This window comes from Pantherophis guttatus, chromosome 2 (genome assembly GCF_059756535.1).
Source record: "Pantherophis guttatus breed Tessera chromosome 2, ASM5975653v1, whole genome shotgun sequence".
NCBI lineage: Eukaryota > Metazoa > Chordata > Lepidosauria > Squamata > Colubridae > Pantherophis > Pantherophis guttatus.
The window spans coordinates 200,562,490-200,579,948 of NC_142064.1; positions in this window are offsets into that span (position 1 = coordinate 200,562,490).

Below are 17,459 nucleotides of genomic sequence, written 5' to 3' on the forward strand. Positions count from 1 at the left end.
GAGAAGATAGCTATCACTGTCTGTATCATCTGCATTTCATTTCTTTCCGACTTTACTATTTACCATTTGTTCAACCTGCCCACACAATTATAGAAGTATATTTATCCCTAATTTAGGATAATGGTTCATGCATCTGAGAAAATCATCTGTATTCTATGAAACGTCTGTCAGTGTCCACCAGTAACAACATCCAGTGCAGTATATATAATCACAATATTGAAAAATGTACATAAGATAAACACAGGCATGTTTAGAATCTATATGCCAAAAGACAGTTCTATCTTTGTGATAATATGTATAGCCATATATGGCAATTCATGACGCAATAAGATATACATGTACTGCTCACATACACACATTTGCTATATATGTTATCTAAAGTTATTTTTATCCAATACATTATATTTTTAAATATATCTGGAATTGAGTCACTCACTCAGAAGAGCAGAAAAATTATTCTAGATAGCTGAAATTTGGTATGCACAAAATCCACAGCACTCAATCCCAACAAGATTATTTATAACATTGCTGTATTTTTTCCTTCTCCCTCTCTCAAAAGGAATTAAATGTATCCTCAAAACATGTCTAAATCAAGATTGGGTTGGACAACTTGGTTCTTTAGACTGAATCAATATTGGACTTAGAAGACCTCCAAGGTTCCTTCCAACTCTGTTATTCTGTGGTTTTGAGGAAGAAAAAATTTCCAGCAACAGCGTGGAATTATTTCTGTTATTGCAGAAAAAGTATATTGATATTTATTGTAATGCAGGGCTAATACGAAGCATGTGTTTCCATTAACTTAGATAAGACATCTTAGAATATGATTGAACTGAGTAGAACAATATCTGATATTAGTTTATCACAGGAGTAGACAACCTACTGGCCCTCTGATGCTTTGAACCATAACTTCCATAAATTCAATCAAAACTTTGGGAATTGTGATCTGAAATCTGGAGATTATCAGTTTGCCTACTATGAACCATCCAATCAGCAGTGTGAGGACCAAGGATTTCCTGCAACTATATTAAGTGAGGGGTTAAAATTCCACATAAGCCATACATTTGCCAAAAAACCTCTGAAAACTATTATCTCTGAATTCTGCTATTCATTCATTCATTCATTCATTCATTCATTCACTCACTCATTCATTCATCCACATTTGTTATAGCTGCCCAACTTAATGGACTCAGACTCAATGGACTCTGAGAATCTTTACCCAGTTGAAGAAATATTTATTAAAAGGTATGCTTATGTGAGGAGTCCAAGAAATGCTAGAGTCAGCTGCCTAATAATTCTTTCCTTATCTATGACTCAGTTTCCTGTTGAGGAGAAAGAGAGAAAATGGGATTGCTATCTACCCTTTGCTGAAGGGCATCCTTATAAAAATACATTGGGTGTGGCCACTGGTGCAGCTGATTTGGAGATAACTGGGTCTACTCTAGTGGAATTAAGTACCATAGCCTGAGGCCTTTCTTCATATCTCTTTATGGTAAGCATGAGTGAGGACAGGTGATCTACCTTCCTCATAAGGTTGCAGTTTTAAATCAATATGACATGGAAAGCTCCTTATATTAAGCAAAACTATTTATCCAGTAAACCCAGGATTGTCTGATTCTGATTTCCCTAAATTAATATCCTCCAGTTGGATTGGACTGCAGCCCTATCCTGCATAAGAGCAGATCTCCAAAGTCTGAAGCATGAATCTTTCTCATCATTTATTATTTGAGTCTTTAACTCTAGAGATCAGGCTATATATCTGAAACATATGCTCTGTCTGAAAACTATACAAAGCATTTTTGCGTAAAACTGGATTGTGTAAATTTAGCATACAGCCAATATTTCTTAATATTGATGTCTTAATATCAAGACATCAATGGGATGCTGCCAAATTTTACCATGACTTGGTTCATCATCCATTTTCTTTAGTTGGTCATTCCTGAATGTATCAGGAATGTATGAACGTATCCTCACCAGCTCAAAGTTAACTCAGCATTCCATCCTTCTGAGATCAGTAAAATGAGGGCCCAGATTGTTGGGGGCAATATGCTGGCTCTGTAAACTGATTAGAGAGGATAAAGCACTATGAAGCAGAATATAAGTTTAAGGGCTGTTGCTATTATGAGCCATGAATTTGTTCCTATGGACTTTGCTCTTTTTATCATTCTTTACAGACTTATACACTATATGAACAAAGCATCCAGAGGCTGTACATTTATGAGTGTTCCAAAATAGCTTGCCTGTTGTAGCACTTTCAAAGGTGGTATTAATGCCCCCTTCATAATGCACATATATTTGGAATGGTTCTATCTGAACCTTTCGTTAATTAATTCATTTCTGCATTTGTATCCTGTATTTTCTCAAAGAGGTCAAGATAGCTTTCATGGTAACTGTCTTTTTTTTAAAATGCCTGTGATAACAGTACTGCAGTATGGTGTAGTTTAGGCTGAGAGGGGAGCCATTCTCCATTGCTAAGTTGAAGTACTATTTACCCATCCTTGACTTGGCAGAAACCAGCACCAGTATGCAATGTGCTGTCCCAATGAAATGAAAACAGAGTTAGGAGACATGAACAACAATGATTCCTTCCTAGCATTTTTCCTGCAAGTGAAGGTTTTGCTTTTTACACATCAACCAAGTATCAGTCTATTGGCTTTGAGTCCAGTGGTGGGATTACTACTGGTTCTGTGGGCGTGGCATGGCTTGGTGGGCATGGCTTGGTGGACATGGCAGGGGAAGGATACTGTAAAATCTCCATTCCCTCCCCACTCCAGGAGAAAGTTACTGCAAAATCCCCATTTCCTCCCAATCAGCTGGGACTTGGGAGGCAGAGAATAGATGGGGGCAGGGCCAGTCAGAGGTGGTATTTACCAGTTCTCTGAACTACTCAAAATTTCCGCTACTGGTTCTCCAGTACTGGTCAGAACCTGCTGAAACCCCCCCTCTGGCTGTAACAGGTAATGACCATCTAATCAGTTAGTCAGTAGGCTGAGAGAGTGAATGGCCCAGTCATTCAGTCAGCTTTCATACTAGAAAGGGGAATAGAATTCACAGTCTCCTGGTTTCTAGCCTAGTGCCTGAATGTTTCTACCATTTAGATGCAGGTATAGAAAAATGCAGAACTCAGCTGACCCAAAATTTAGAAAGCTTCACCATTGAGTGGGAATTTGAACTTGACTATCCCTAATTCAAATTCAACACCCGAACTATTGCCTATTTGGTATAGGCATAAACAAACAAGGTTTTTGGATGTTGATTTTGTTGCAGTACAAATTCCACCTCTTTCATATGTATGTCAATATGTCAATATGTCACACACATATGTGATCTGAAAAAAGAAATGGGTTTTGCATAATGGTACCACAACGATTCATCGTTCTGCTCTGCCCACCTCCTCTTTTCGCCCCCACTCAGACACAACTGCAAACAATTTAGAATTTGGGAACCGACATCATAGAGTGATGAGCAACTTACGTTTGAACTCCATAGAGTTGTAAGTGAACGTTTCAAAACTGTGGCATTGAAATCTGACAGCAAACTATAGAATAATAGGGAAAATCCTACATTTGATGGGGACAAATAAAATAAATCAATTAAGCTTTCACTAAGCTTTATTTTAGTAAACTCTCCCCCCCAAAAAAACCTCCATGAGAAGCCCTATTTAAAGTAATAGCCTTTCTCAAATTTGTTATAATAGCATCATTAACAGCATCACAAGATAACTGGCATATAAATTTGATAAATAAATCTTCTGTGGCACTGGTATCTTTTTACTGTTTTCCAGTAGTTCCATGTTCCTGGAATATAGTTAACATATCTAACATATTTGTAAAAGCACCAATAAGAAAAAAAGAATACACAGTAATAGCTAATGTCATCATGTAGAAATTAGGCAGAAGTTGGGCAGGAGGGTGTTATGATTGACTCTTCTCCCCGATATACACTTTGGGGGAGATATGAATATATGACTCTAGAGATATACATTAAAAAATTAATTAACAAAGATAATCTGTCTGAATTGATAGCATCTAAACCAGAGGTCTTCAAACTTGGCAGCTTTAAGACTTGTGGACTTCAACTCCCAGAATACTGGGAGTTGAAGTCCACAAGTCTTAAAGCTGTCAAGTTTGAAGACCTCTGATCTAAACTACCCTGTTTCCCCCAAAATAAGACATCCCCTGATAATAAGTCCAATTGGGCTTTTGAGTGCATGGCAATAAGGCGAAGCGCTTATTTCAGGGTTCAAAAAAAATATAACACAGGGTCTTATTTTCAGGGAAACACGGTATTATATTGTGAATTCTTACCATTCTTGGGGTAATGAGGCAACATTGATTTCTTCATATAGAAAAAAAAATTATGAATCTGAGGGGTAAAGAAAAATAATAATCATTTCTTCTTATTAAATATGTTACAAGTAGACATGCTTTTGAGCTAGGATTGGCCAATCACCATCTACCACTAATATGGGAAGTAGCTTTTAGTTCAGAGTTTCCTAACTTTAAGCATTGCTGGGGAATTCTGGGAATTGAAATCCATGCACTTTAAAATTGCCAAGGTTGGGAAACCATGTTTTAGCTTTAACAAGGAGAGCTCTTTTAAACACAGTAGAAGCATTTTAAGCAAGGCCAAGTGGATTTGTGATTCTGACAGTGTACAGGACAGTTATGTGGGCTACCATTGACCATATAATTCTACTCCCCAAGAAGAATCTTAAGTTTCATACAAAAAAGGCACTCATTTCTGGTTTGTAATTATTGCAAACATATAGTTGAACCTATCTGGACCATGCCTGATGACTCTTCAAAATTGCTAAACAAGATTTCCAGAGGTAGAGGTTTGGGTCTGTATGTTGTGCATAGGTTTCCTTGACTCTTCCTAAAAGACTGACATAATTCTAAGCAACCTGTCTGGATGTTACATCCATCATCAGAAAAACTGTTCCCAGTGGAAGAATTTAGGCAGGGCACAGTGATTGGGGGAAAACTGTTGCAGAAGTGGAAGCATCTGTTTGGGATCTCTTCCCCAAGAACCTGACCAGAAGCCAAATCTGATTTTTTTTTTCTGGCACCAGAAAAAAAATTGTTTTATTTATTTATTCACTAAGACCTTCCAGAATGGCATACAGTCATTTTAAGCATGCAGGCAATCTTCATACATTTCTTTTTCTTTATATATTTATTTTTATTTGATGGGGGGGTTCTTTTAATTATCTCTTGGTCATTAGAGAGTTACACAAATATTTTAACTAAACAAATAAACAGAAGCAGACTATATTTTGGGCAAGAAAGAAAGCATGTACATTTGCTTTCCATATAATTTCTGGAGATTACAAAACACATCTTTTATCCCGAGTAAATGGCAACACACAACTAATTTGGTTCATGTTAACACAGTATGTTTCTAATACTGATATATACACTTGTATAAAATCTACAGTGTTTCTTGGGCCACTAACTGTCCTTTATATTTATTTCTTCTGCTCCCTTAATTATTTCCCAGGAATTGGGTTTAAAAGATTTCAAACCAGTGGTGAAATCCTTCAAGGTCTGCCACTGGTTCGCTGTGCAGGCATGCGCAGTGTGCCCCAAACGTGCACTTCACACGCATGTGCACCACAGGTGCTACTGCGCAGCACTGAAAAAGGAGGCTTAAGAAGGTAAGTAGAACAATGAAGGGGGGAACAGCTGTGCCGCGTGATTTAGATTTACTAGAAAGCAGGATTTCCTGCTTTCTAGCGAACATAAATCATGCAGCACAACTGATTGTCGGAAATACTGGTTCAGACGAACTGGTAGCATTTTTTTACTATTGGTTCACCTGAACCGGTAGCTTTTATTACTACCTGTTCGCCTGAACTAGTGCAAACTGGTAGCATTTCACCCCTGTTTCAAACCCTGTTTTCAATTCATGCTATATGATGTAATTAAAAAAAGACACCCATGTTTCTTTAACTCTGCTCAGTCAGGAATTTTGTTTCCTTGTGAAGTCCATAGGTAACAAATACATCTGTCCCCTATGTTCATTGGGCAACCTTATGTCCTGAACAGGTGTCTTTTCATTACTTTTTAGTATGCTCAAGTTGTAGTCACTTCCCAGATATTTTAAAGGGTACTCGCCTTATAGTCAATAATTCCCAATGATTTAGGAGACATTATACAGGTAGTCCTCTACTTACAAAAATTCATTTAGTGACTGTTCAAAGTTACAAAAGCACTGAAAAAAGTGATTTATGATTGTTTTTCACACTTATGACCATTGCAACATCCCCATGATCAAGTGATCAAAATTTAGGCACTTGGCAACTGACTTATATTTATGACAGTTGCAGTGTCCTGGGGTCATGTATTCACCTTTTGCGAACTTCTGACAAGCAAAGTTGATAGGGAAGTCAGATTCACTTAACAACCGTGTTACTAAATTAACAACTGCAGCGATTCACTTAACAAATATGGCAAGAAACGTCATAAAATGGGGCAAAGCTCACTTAACAAACGTTTCCTTTAGCAACAGAAATATTGAATTGTGGTTGTAAGCCGAGAACTACCTAGAATAGAACTATTCTATTTCATGGCCTCTCTGAAGGCCTAATGAATGATGGCTGAGCACACACTTTAATCCAGTATTCACAAGATCTTGTTAAAGATTCCAAAGTCATTATAATAACCAGCTACACAGGTTCAGGTTACATATTGGAAGTACTGCTCAGAGTAATATGTAAGTGCCTAAAACTGATGAGTGGGAACTTTCCTGTTTGTTTCAGTGAGACTTGAGATTCATTCTATGTGATGAAAAAGGATTACGGTATATCTGAGCCAAGAAGTGGGATCTTTCCCTTCCTTTCCCTTTCCTACTCTACAAGGTGGGTGAACCCTGCTAACAAGCAATGAGGCTGGGATAAGAAAAACTTTTTTTAACACCAACTAGGCTCTGTTTTCCATTTGGAAGGCATTCATATCTGAATCAGTTTTATGACTGTTGCTGTTGTGGTCTGCCAGCAGCCTATGGAGCTGCCAGTGGAGTCGAACAGTGAGGAGTCAGGGGAGGAATGTGAGCCAGTCCTGGAGTCTGGGGAAGGCCCGGACGAGGGCTCTGCATCGGAGGCAGAGATGGGGCCAGGGCCATCTGGGAGTGATGCACGGACTCTGGAACCCCCAGAGTTGGACAGCAGAGAGGCAGAGGAACAAGAGGAGCCTGTTCCTAGTGCATGCATGTGCAGAGCTGCCAGAAGGAAAGAGTAGCTAAAGCAAAAGGGACGACTCAGGAGTAAGGCCAGGAGATAACTGGCCCCTCCCATAAGGCTTAAAAGAGAAACAAAGGAACTTGGGCCTTTTTGCAGGAAAGCAACGTTGCTAATTCTGTTTCCAGTCGGCAACTCTTGTTTATTTCTGAATTTCGTGGGGCTTTGTCAAGTAAGGCCTTTGGCAGGGTGTCAAAGACGATAAAGATTGGTGATTATCCTGAAGGACTTCTTCCGAAGGACTTGTTTTGCAACTAATTGGGACTCAGCTGGGAATGAACGTAATTCTCAGCTGTTACAATAAAATAGGTTTGTTTGGGAATAATTGGGTCTTGTAATGACTCAGTAAGCCTAGATCACAACAGTTGCCCCGATTAATGTATTGGTGTAGGGTATCATTAAAATAGTGAAACATTAAACTTGATTTAGACTTGTCCACAACCACATGCATATCTATGTTGTGAAGGGGTTGATGGGTAAGTATAGGTTACAAATGGTTGTATACGGGCTGATGCGTCCCAAATCTCAACTATGTATTGTGTAGTGATGCACCTGCATGCTGATTGATTGATCTGACTTCCTGTCGGGGAGTTTTCTGTGCTTTGCTTTTTTAGTGTCCCCAATCCAGAACATTAAGATTTGCAGAAATATAAATGCAACAGTTACACATCCATCTCCAAATGACATTTGCATAAATTCCCTGATGTGCCATGATACAGAAGTCTAATTCCCGCCTTAGGCAGGTGCAGAAAAAGAATGTTTGGCATTCTGATTTATTGGATTTTTTTTTTTAGACTATACCAATACTGAATAGTTTAAATATATATTGGTAGCCAATCTGTCTTGTTGCAGGAGGAAAAGTGGGAACAATAAATGAGATAGCACTCTTTGGGCATAATTCTAACTATGAGGAGATAATTCTAAGTATGAGAAGATCTTTTGCCAACTGCATTTAGTGCTCTCTTTTCTCCGTCCTCTTAGAGAAGACACCAAAACATATCTTTCATAAGACCTTTTGAATTGGGTGAGTAAATTCATTCTTAAATTCTTTTAGTGAGTAACTACTATTTTTTCTTTCACTGTGAACTGCCATGAGTGTATTATTTAAGCCAATAAATAACTATTTTAATAATAACTTAGAGCATAAAACAGCCAACTAATCTGTCTCTAGCCAAAAATTGTCTCTGCAGCAAAGACAGCAGCCAAATGCATAACAGAAAATACATGCAAGTATAGTGTTTCACATGGGTTGTAGAGGTAAATCCGCCTTTACCACTAAGGGTACTTTTATCACAGTTACTTAATCAGTTCACCAGCCGACACACTGAATCAATCAAATACATGTGGTGGGACAGTATATATGGAACAATCCTTAACAATGAAATTGCTGGGAAGACCAGCTACATGTAGAGAGAACCACAGAGATAGGAGCTTGTGAAGCTTTGAATAATGCATAATTATTTTGCAAAGGAGATCTGCACACACAGAGGTAGGAGCCCTCTGATTGGACTGGAACCAATAGACCTGGGATCTGAATGAAGTTGCTCTTAGTGTTGAGCCTATTTAGGCAGTAACATATTTTCAGGATATGAACCAATTCTGTCCAGCCAGGTTGGTCAGTGAATACATTCTGTGTGTTTGTGTGTGTGTGTGTGTTTGTTTGTTTGTTTGTTTGTTTGTTTGTATGTGTGTGTGCCTTTGAGTCATCTATCCCTTTTGGCAACTGCCTGGGCTATTCTCCAGTTTACTTGGCAAGATTTTTTGGGGCAGTACTTTGCCATTGCCTCCTAACTAGGGCTGAGAAAGAGTGAGTGGCCCAAGGCGGATAGTGGATAAATGTCACAGTGCTTGTCAGATTTGGTAAATTGTCCTTTAGTGTTGACTTGATTTGTATTTGGTTCTGTCTCCTGGTTTGTTCAGTTTTGATTGGCTCTTTGATACTGGTTTCTGACTTGCCCTTTAACTGCCTCCCGTGCTCCTGTTTTGTTTCTAATGTTGAACTACTGGCACCAAAATTGTCTCCCATCTTTAGAATTTTCTCGGACTACCATCTATAGTTAGGGACAGTACACATTCAAATGTAGATGTATTGCAATGCTTATTTGTAACTACTTCAATTAATAATAGTTATTGGAAATATTGGAAATAAACTAATGTTAGAATTAAAAAACAAAGGAGAGACAGAATATCATGACACATGGAATAGATTCTATCAGTGGCTTGAATGACGAATGAGACTTCGTTGAAACATCGCCAAGACACTTCCAATTTTACGTGGGAGAAAACCCGAATAACCAAAGACATTATATATGTATGTGAAATGTGCACTACCATTGGCCCACTCATTACTGGCAATACAGGATTAGTTCTTATCATAAACTATACATTCAGCCTGCTTCGTGAATCATTTCCACTGCATCAGAAGCTCAAAGTTAAGCAAATGTAATGAAGAAAAATGCGTAGGCACGCTATATTTTCAATTCCCACACAGATAGGATCATATTTATTTATAGTGTTCATTTGCTATTGAGAAACAGCTGAAAGTAGTTTTCCTTTCTATGCTCTCTTCATCCTTGCTGAACATACACACTTACACAGAATAGTTGTTTGTCTAAGAAATCTTCAGGGAAAGCCATTCCCTTTGAGAGGAATGTGTTTGTAAGATTTCAGACTCGTCTGATCTGGACAATAACAGGCTCTGTCGGAGAGCTGTGGAATAATTCCCCAAAGGTACCACCCAAGTCTGCAGTATTATACTTCAGTACTGTAATTAGGGATCTGCTGCTGATAAGGATGCTGACCTAAGCCACTTTCTGCTGTGGTCAGACATCAAGAAGAGGGCAGTGAACGGAATGAGCATTAACCTTCTACTGTTGCTAACAGAATCTCCCGGTTGGACTGAAATGGAAAGAGATGTAAACAACTGAAAACATGTCATTGACTGCAAACGTTTTAGATCTTTAATGATCAGTGGGAACTGGAGATGATGGAAACAGCAGATGGTCCTCATGGTGATTCAGGATCATGGCTGTTGATATTTTTTTTTCCAGTCAGAACCGTAACATGGCAGGATTTACAAAAGAGGCAGAAGATAAACTCTATCTTTCAGATGTCTTGGCAAAGGGTACTGGCCGCCAACCATAGGATGCAAAAGAACTCTGCCACAGATTTTCTAAAGGAGCAAATCAACCAGGAAATGGCATTGTGCAGTAGATGAAGTCTGCTAGTCTTTCTTTGGACCGACCAAGAATTAGCAAAAAACGGTTGTGAGAGGCGCATCTGAAGTTGTGCACATTTTCTAAAGCTTGTAAATCAGAAAACGTGTATAAAAACGTTCATTGGGGAGGTCTGTGAAACCAACTATGTTTTTGCATTGTTTTCTTGCAATTTATGAGAACATCTATGCATGTGAGCGAAAATTGTACTTCATGTGCTGGGGGGGGAAATCGCAAATGAAAGCAGATGCAGAACGTTACTTGACTTTTTTTAAATAAAAAAAAATGTAAAACTTTCCATGGATCAGAACATGGACATGCTAATGTGGACAATGAAATAAACCGAACATCTACTAATTTGCACATTCTTACAAATTAGCAAGTTCTACTCTGCCTCTTTCCCATTATCGTAATGATTCTCCAGCCTAATCCTCTGCATATTTACTTGGAAGTATGCTTCACTGAATTTGATGGGAGTTATAAAAAATGTAAATAAGACTGCAGACTTAGTTATGTTTGTGGCTCATATCACTATGGTGATTTCAAAATGAAATTTTAAAGGATTCCCAAAACCAGACTCTTTGAAGGGCTAGCCGCCCAGATCTCTCACAAATGAAGGCGTATGTGTCCCAGGATAATGGTGCAGGATCCAATCTGGGTTGTTCACCCAGACTGGATCCTGCAGCATTATCCTGGGGCACGTATATTCACCTTCATTCGTGGAATTTTAAAACCCAGTATAAATTGGAATCCTCATCTTGCAGTGATTTGTTCTTGATGGGCTTCAATTCTTGTCTTTTTTGTAAGTCATTGTTTTGTAAATCATTTTTGCATTGTTGATTCTCATTTTATCATATCAGTTTAGTACTTTAATTCTTTTATTGTAAAAGAGGACTACAAACTGTTTAGATTCCTGTTGGATTGCACTGACCTATAAGCCTCAACAAACAAATAATAAAGATAAGACAGTTAGAAAAATGTTGACTTTCTGAGTTAGGCTTCCTTTCTTCAGTTTACAGGAACTAATTCATATCCTATGTTAGTGCCTTTTTGGACATGGCAAATTGGCATGCAACTAACACCTTTAACAATGAATGCCACAGAGAGGAGGGGGTCAACCTATTTTCCAAAGTACCTGAAGGCCAGACAAGGAATAATGGATGGAAACTGAACAAGGAGAGATTCAACCTGGAAATAAGGAAACATTTTCTGACAGTGAGAGCAATCAACCCATGGAACAGAAGTTGCCTTCAGAAGTTGTGGGAGCTTCATCACTGGAGGCTTTCAAGAAGAGACTGGACTACCATCTGTCAGAAATGGTGTAGGGTCTCCTGCTTGGGCAGGGGGTTGGACTAGATGACCTACAAGGTTTCTTCCAACTCTGTTAATCTGAAATAAGTTAATCTGAAGAGAAGGATGAGGTATTCTTTCTTTTACAGCAGCGTGATCCCCATTCATTTAAAAACTGTATGCTAAAACAGCATATGGAACATAGTTTTAAGAGGCAAAGAACAGCTTACATGAGTTATACTGTCATTTAAAAGACAGATAAGGAGAAAGTATCACCTGACTTTGCAAATACCTCTGGCTGTTGCATAAGACCATTGAAAGAAAAAAAGAGGATTCTTGTTCTTTGCCTCTAACCTTTGTTTGCTGTATTTATCTATATTTAAAGCATTTATCTGTAATCTGCTTCCACCTTTATGCTGTAGTGAGGCAATCAATCATTCTTCATCTCCCTCAATGATTGCAGAGTCTGAGGTTAATGGTAGGTAGAGAATTCAGTTTCAACCTGTACTATACTTGACCCTATAGTAACAGTTACATTGCTCATGAGGCCCAGAGGACAAATGGAACAACAGTCTATACAATCAAGATTCATATTATGAGTGCAGGAATGTGTGTGCCTTTGCTCAGGACCTGTTTTCGTTGTGCATTCCAGCAGGAACATGCTCTAAGGCAGATTTCCCCAACGTAATGCCCTCTAGATATGTTGGAATACAATTCCCATCATTGATAGAAATTGAAATTCAATAGCTCCATTGGGGAAGATTGCTCCAGCATGGCTGTGCATTTTGACATTCAGATAATGTGTGATGATTTAATGTGCAATTGAGTGATGGGCTACATGCTGCCTATGCAAATGGGGATCACAATATCAAGAGTGTTGTTAAATTTCCTGTGCTCTTTTCTGCTCTCTCATGCACACCTTTCTATGAGACATAATTTATTACTTGCTTTACAACTTTTATAACCTATATAGCTTACACACACACACACACACACACACACACACACACACAGAGTGGGGATGTGGTGGCTCAGTGGCTAAGACGCTGAGCTTGTCGATCAGAAAGGTTGTCAGTTCAGCAGTTTGAATCCCTAGTGCCGCATAACAGAGTGAACTCCCATTACTTGTCTCAGCTTCTGCCAACTTAGCAGTTCAAAAGCATTTTAAAATGCAAGTAGAAAAGTAGGGACCACTTTGGTGGGAAAGTAACAGCATTCTGAGCACCTTCAGCGTCTAGTCATGCCAGCCACATGACCACAGAATTGTCATCAGACAGAGCTGGCTCTTTGGCTTAGAAATGGAGATGAGCACCGCCCCCTAGAGTTGGGAACGACTAACACGTATGTGCGAGGGGAACCTTTACCTTTACCTTTTAGCTTACTTCTTGACATTTTCGATTTGTAACAAGATGGAAATACAGTCTGAGCAACAACCATTACTTATCACAGTCCCTACATTATTTAGATTGGTATTGTAATTGACAACAACCCATGAAGATTGAGTTCAAATCTTTTCACAGGCATAATGCTCTCTCGATGACCTTGGGCAATTCACAACCGGTTTCACACAGAGAGCTACACCCCAAAATGACTAGAAGGTCTTTGAACAAAATGACCATTGTTCTTAGGGAGCTGATCAAGCCTATCCCATACCACTAATTAGCCATACCACTAATAGCCATGTTACCGTACATGTTCTCCTTTGCCTTTAGCTGCAACTACTGCCCTCCTGTGACAACTAGATTTGCCACAGTTGACTTGTAAGTCACCCCATATTTATATTCCCATTATTTTCAGTGGATTTTTTTCCAAAGTAAATATTTGTGTGTGTCTGTGCACACGTGCAACATGTATGTGGAAGCAATCACTGCTAAACCTTTTACTTCTATGAGAAATATAATTGAAACATATATATTTATGTTCTGGATTTCAATATCCTACCCTCTGCTTTGGGATACTGCTGTAATTCCAAGCTACAAAATGTTTTAAAAGATAAAATGATACTTGATTAGAAAAAGAAAAGATGGTATTTTAAATACATTTGATGATTAAGTTACATGTTTTTGACACAAGCCTAGTGGCATAAGCCAAGGGGGGGGTTCAAAGACATATCGTTTAATTGTTGGCTATACGCAAAATGATATAGATTTCTAACATCCTTGGCCATGGATCTGCATTTTAAATGCAAACATCCAGTTTCCACAATGGAAAAAAAAAACCCTTTTCTTTTCCAGAAAATCTGATTTTCATAAACATCTATAAAACACCATTGGTATGGAAAATGTTTGGGGAACTTATTTAAATGTTATCCCCTCCTCATTTTCATTGACGATCAACCCACAAGGATTGTAATCGCAAGATATCCTATCTAACCATAAGGTGAGCTTACAGTCCAGGGATACCCTGCCAAGACCTTATCTGGCTTGTACTCTTAATTGTTCTCTTAAGAGGCATCTGTTTAATTACTTAACTTTCCAGCTCTATTGTTTATAGTAGGGTTTTTCAGGGAGCAATTCTTAGTGTGATCATTATCAAATTCTCCTCCCTCATCTACCCCTCCCCCTTTTTGTAATCACCAGCCTGGTGCCAGGGCCCACTTCTCTTGCCTGCCAAGGGATCTGGCAGGAGCCAACCACCGGACGGTTTGGGTCGCTGTTCTCATTCCGCAGCCTTCCCCTGTCTCTTCCACTTCTGAGCTCCACCACTGAGAAAAAGCAGATATCCCCCCCTTCTCCGCCCCCAGCCCTCTACTCCAAAGTGAGCTGCTGTCAAAGTGATGCACATTGACCTCCATGCTGTAGTCCTGCCTGGGAGAAAACTAGGCGTGCAGGGAAAAAGGAGAGCCCGTTGAAAAGCAGGCCGTTACAGCACCTTTGTGGCATCACTGGAACCCACATTCACAAGCAGGGGGTAGCGAGGAATCACCAAGACTTTATAATTTATTCCATCAGGCCAACCTTGGAGCTTTAGATCTAAAAAGGGCCGTAGCTTCAAACACAGGCCAAGGGATGCAATAGAGGTGCTGTCATGGGGAAGTAGAGACATGAAAGCCCAGTGGAAAACAGTTGGATGAAAGGATTGAACAGAGGAGGTAATAATTCACTCTTCTAAACTTTTGATAACAAGTCACAAGCTGCTAGGGAGGGTACCTTCCTTTGCTTAGCTCTTCAAGACTCCAAGCTAGTATTTCACACTTTAATGCCTTTCCTACCTCATACTGTCCAGATCTTTGGACTACAGTTCCCAGAATTTCTAATCTTTGGCTAAAACCATTGGGTATTATAATATTATAGCTCAATAGCTCTGAAAAGTACCAGATCTTCATTGGCTTTAATATAACAATCCCTGTTTTTTTTTTTTATAACGGGAATTTAAAATCTAACCCAACCTGTTGGAAGTAAATTTTAGTGCCATTCTATACAAGAAAACATCCAATCAGAACTTTAGCACAATATAATCCAAGGCAAAGAGAATGTACGCGGATTAAGTGAAATGTTCCATGGAGTTTCACTTGTTTCAAAAAGCATGGGTCCGCCCCGTTTCATTTTGGTTAGTAGGACAAATGTTTTGTAAAATAAAAAGTAAAAGAGAGTTACTTTAAAATATTCTCTCATAGGGGTCATTCTTGTGGAAATAGGTGAAAATGAATATACTTTTCCCAGCATTGGAAAGAGCGGTGATGACACAGTGGTTAGAATGTCAATTGTTGTCACATTTTGGGTACTTGGAACCAACCCACATTTATGGCTATTTGCAGTGTCCCACAGTCATGTGATCATGGTTTATGGCTTTTTTTTGGCCAGAAATTAGTTTTTACCTTTGGTTCCTGGCAAAAAATTGCCCATTAGGTAAAATGGATTAGCTTAATAACTGCTATATTCACTTAACGACCCACACAAAAAAATATCATAAAATCGGGTAAGGTAAATGGTGCCCTGTTTTATGACTGGAACAACTTATGACCACAATTCTGGGCTCAATTATAAATCGAAGGCTACCTGTATTCAGGGAGTCCTCAACGTACGACACAACTGAGCCCAAAATTTATGTTGCTAAGTGAGAAATTTGTTAAGTGAGTTTTGCCCCATTTTACAACTGTTCCTGCCACATTTGTTAAGTGAATTGCTGTAGTTGTTAAATTAGTAACACGGTTGTTAAGTGAACTTGGTTTTCCCCTTGACTTTGCTTTTCAGAAGGTTGCAAAAGGTGATCACGTGACCCCAGGATACTGCAACTGTCATAAATCTGAGTCAATTATCAAGCATCCAAATGTAAATCATGTGACCATGGGGATGCACCAATAGTCCTAAGGGTGAAAAATGGTCATAGGTCACTTTTTTCAGTGCCATTGTAACTTCGAATGGTCACTAAGTGAACTGTTGTAAATTGAGGACTACCTGTATATAATTATTTTATTTGTCCTACAAATTTCATTGCTGTAAATAAGCCAAGCACCCATAATGCAATGTGTGTATCTTTAATTGTTTCATACCATGATAATACTTAAAACTAAAATTATTGGGAGATATGTTAGAAATTTCCCGTAATGTTATAGTTCCAAGTAAGTGGGCATGTGGGGTTTTTTTCTACAATATTTTAAAAGCAGCAAGCAGCAGCACTCCCCCCCCTTTCTGTTGCTTTCTGAGAATAATATTCCTCTGCTCCTTTAACAAAACAGTGTCAGTTTGTGTTTGTGTAATGCCATCTACACAGAACCCACTTCATTGTTCTTTCTCAAAAATGTACCTAGAATAGGAGCAATTGATTCCCAAGAGTGCTAGCTCTCCTGCAGTGAAAGCCACTGATGTTGGCTAATGTCCTTTCGCCGCATATGATATAAATAACATAAATAACTAGTCCTCAGACTTCAAACATGCCACATCAGATGTATGGCAGGAGATTACCAAGTTTGTTAGCACCTGGGTCTTCTATCATCTAGGCAGTTTAGGCACTGTTAACGAAAATAGAGATCAATGCTTCAATTTTAGGGAAGGGGATCTGTCCCATGTGACCAGACCCAAATCTTTTAGTTTATGACTTGCTTATATATTGCGAGTGAAAAAAACAGTTTACATTCTGGGGCTCAGAAGCTCTCCTAAATCAGCTGCCAGGTTTCTGCAGCTGGCAGTAAAGGGAAGGGGTGTCAGCAGGCTGCCCAGAAGTGAACAAATGAGCTGAGAGGTGAGTTAGCGATGTTTGAAGGGAACACGAAACTGTTCCTCTTGGCGCACAAAGCTGCTGCTGAGCCCAGCTGTGAGGACAGTGGTGACTTCACTAATTTCTCAGGTAATGCTAGGTTTTCCCATTCCAAAGCCATTATTCATGCTCATGTGTTGGAGAGAACAGCACTACCACAGACAGGGTTTTATTGAAGATGGTTACCTTGAGCTACAGAGGCAGATTTAGAAAAATCCATTGTGCGCTCTCTCCCTTTCTCTCTCTCTCTCTGCATATTTTTTTTATTTTATAAACAAACAAACATACATAATCAGTTCTTCAGTGTATCATCTAGGTCCGTCTTTTGTGACTTCTTCTTCTTCTTCTTACTCCTCTGATCTTCTTAGTATTTTCCATTCATTTGTTATAACATTCTCCCCAAATTATTCATTTATTTATAACATTCTCCCTATATTTCTTACTCACTATTAATACATTTATCTATCTTCACTCTCCTCTTTCTTCTTCCATTGCTTCATTACAACATTACCCTATATACA